The sequence below is a fragment of the Olea europaea genome, chromosome 5 (assembly GCF_002742605.1).
Source record: "Olea europaea var. sylvestris chromosome 5, O_europaea_v1, whole genome shotgun sequence".
Classification (NCBI taxonomy): Eukaryota; Viridiplantae; Streptophyta; class Magnoliopsida; order Lamiales; family Oleaceae; genus Olea; species Olea europaea.
In genome coordinates, this window is record NC_036241.1 from 6635843 (window position 1) to 6639603 (window position 3761).

The following is a 3761-nucleotide window of genomic DNA, read 5'->3' on the forward strand; positions in this document are numbered from 1 at the left end:
GCAAATAAAGGAAAGATTCCATTTTTAATTCATAACAATATTTTATTATTTCCATACACATAGATTCACGTCTCTCACTTTCTCTCTCACACAAGTCTTTGTCCTACACACAAGATTTCATAAGTGGATTTTTGGGCAGTCAAGTATTTCACACTTATTTATCAAATTCCATTACGAGGTAAGTGATGTTGCATGTGGTTTATGTGAATTTGTATTTTGTAATTTAAATTTTGAAATTTGTTTTATGGGCCAAATATGTTATGATAAGAGGGCCGGAGTTTAGTAGCACTACGCACATGAATTGCTACTACCTGTGTTCGGAGTAGTTCATGTGTCTCTTATACGTATGAAATGAAACCCTATTTTCCTTAATTTAAATGCAAACTACTTGTTCACTGTACATACTTATTGAGATTTTCTTAAATCTGACTCCTTAAGTTTTTCCCCCTTCCAGGTAATTAGAGTTGGAAGTTTGGAACTGAAAATCGGTCAGTGGTAGTGGAATGTTCTTATTTTAATGAAGAGGGAATTTATATTCTCGGAAGATTTTTTATTATTAACTAGTTACTTTTGAGAATAAATGTTATTTTTATTTTATCTTGAAAGACATCATTTTTTTTAATAAATAAATGATCATTACATTTTTTCTTTTTGTTTGATATGTTATTTTCTGATTTGATAAAGCTTAGGCCATTTTCAAAAAATTGGGATGTTACAATTCCCACACGCTTCAAAATCTCAAATGTTCTTATGTATCTTGGTTGGAGCTTCCCTCTTTTTCCAAATCTAATAACTCCTTTCATAGGAGTTATTTATGGGAAAACTTTGTGACCAATCTTGAACTCAAGACCCTTCCTTTTATTATCTGCATAACTTTTCTGTCGGTTTTGGGCAGTCTTTATTATTGCCCTAATCTTCTCAATAGCTTGGATTGTTCGCTCAATAATCTCAGGCCCTAGAATTCTTCGTTCGTCGACTTCATCCCAATGAGTTGGAGATCTACACCTTCTACCATACAAATCCTCATAAGGAGCCATTCCTATAGTAGCTTGATGGTTATTATTGTAGGCAAATTCTACCAATGGTAGATGTTTTTCCTAGGACACATGCTCGAAGCATGTCCTCAAGAATTTGAATAATTCTCTCCGACTGGCCATCTGATTGTGGGTAGAAAGCAGTAATGGAGTTTAACTTAGTCCCGATTGCCTTGTGCGTACTTTTCCAAAATTTTGAAGTGAATTTGGGATCTCTATTTGACACAATAGAGACTGGGGTCCCATGTAATTTGATCACTTCTCTAACGTATAGCTGTGCTAATTGATCCATATTAAAAGTCATCTTTACTGGTAATAAGTGAGCTGACTTTGGTAATCTATCAATAATAACCCAAATTGCATCATTCCCTTTATTTGATTTTGGAAAACCAATTACAAAATCAATGGTAATACACTCCCATTTCCATTCAAGAATCTCTAGTTGGTTTAATAATCTCGACGATTTTTGATGTTTTGCGTTCACTTGCTGGCAAATCATGCACTTCTTTACAAATAGACCTATTCCTTTTTTTCATATTTCGCCATCAGAATGTACTTTAGAGGTCTTCATACATCTTTGTTCCCTCGGATGTGCTGCATATGAGGCGAACTGAGCTTCTTCTAATATTTCTTTTCGTATCTTCTCATCCTTCGATACACATAGTCTCTCCTTAAACATCAATGTGTAATCTTCAGCAAGCTCAAAACGTTTTTGCTTACTAATGCCAACTTCACCTTTAATCTTTTGTAAAAATGGATTACTATCCTAAGATTTCTTAATTCGGTCTCGAATAGTAGGTTGAACTGTAAGGGTAGCAATTCATGCTACTATATCTGCTGGAGGTAAGATCGCCTCAAGTTGTAAGTGATCTATATCTTTGATTAATGATTTCTGTGTAGTAGATAAAGCTATCAAACGTCCTGTTGTCTTTCTGCTTAATGCATCAGCAAAAACATTGGCCTTTTGTGGACGATAATGAATGGCACAATCATAATCTTTCACCAATTATATACATCTACGTGTCTCATGTTCAGTTCCTTTTAGGTGAAGAAGTACTTTGGGCTTTGTGGTCCGTATAAATATCACATTTAGCTTTGTAGAGATAGTGTCGCCATATCTTTAGTACATGAACTACTACTGCTAACTCCAGGTCATGCGTTGGATAGTTTTCTTCATAGGACTTTAGTTGTCTGGAAGCATATGTGATAACTTTACCATGCTGCATAAATACACATTCTAAACCCTGTTTACATATATCGTTGTAGATAACGAAGCCTTCTAACCCTATGGATATGGTCAAAACTGGAGCTGAGATTAATTTTTGTTTTAGTTCCCGAAAGCTTTGTTCGCACCTACGTGTCCATTGAAACTTCACATTTTTCCTTATTAACTGAGTTATTGGGATGGCAATCTTTGAAAAGCCTTCAATAAATCGCCTGTAGTAATCTGCTAATCCCAAAAAGCTCGCACTTTTCTAAAATTAGTTGGTCAAGGCCAATTGGTAATTGCTATGACTTTACTTGGGTCAACTTCAATTCCTTAGGCTATGACTATTTGGCCTAAAAATCCCACTCTATTGAGCCAAAATTCGCACTTTTTAAATTTGGAATAGAGCTTCTCCCTTCTCAGTATTTCAAGAATAATCCTTAGGTGCTCCGTATATTCATGCTCACTCTTTGAATAGATTATTATGTCATCAATAAAGACAATAACAAACTGATCTAGATAGTTGTGAAAAATTCGATTCATGAGATCCATGAGACTGCTAGCACATTTGTCAAGCCAAAGGGCATCACAAAAACTCACTACCCATATCGAGTCCTAAATGCAGTTTTTGGAACGTCAGTTAATTTAATTTTCAATTGATGATAGCAGATCTTAAATCAATTTTCAAGAAGACCTTGGCACCTTATAACTGGTCAAATAAATCTTCAATTATAGGAAAGGGACATTTTTTTAATTGTAATACGATTTAGCTCTCAATAATCGATATACATTATCATTTATCCATCCTTTTTCTTTATGAACAATATTGGAGCTCCCCATGGTGAGACGTTGGGTCTAATAAAATCCTTGTCTAGCAACTCCTGCAATTGTACTTTCAATTTTTGAAGTTCTATGGGTGCCATAGATAAGGGCCTTCAAAATTGGCGTGGCACCTGGTATAAGGTCAATAGTAAACTTGATATCTTGATTTGTAGGCATTCTTGGTAAATCTTCTGAAAATACATCTGCAAAATCCCTAACCACTAGAACTTCATCGATGGTTAACTCCTTTTGATCAGTGCTGGTCAATGATACTAGGAATCCTTTAGCACACTTTTTTTTTCAACAAACGTTCAGCCTACACTGCTAATATAAGTCGAGTTAAAGGTTCAACCTTGTTCCAAAGAAATGAATTCTTCTTGACAAGGACGGTAAAAAATTACATCCTTCTCGAAACAATGAATGGTTGCACGATTTTCGACAACCAGTCCATCCCATGTATCACATCAAAATCTTTCATATCTAGAACTACTAAGTCTGTTTTTATAATCTTTCCATTCATTTCTAAATTTAGGTTCCTCACTATATAATTTGTATTAAGCACCTTCCGAGACGGTAATGATACTTCTAATATGCTACAAGGGATACACATTCTATATTCAACTTTGAAACGAATATCGAAGAAACAAACGAGTGTGTAGCTCTTGATTAAATTAATATAAAAGTAGGCATGTCAGAAA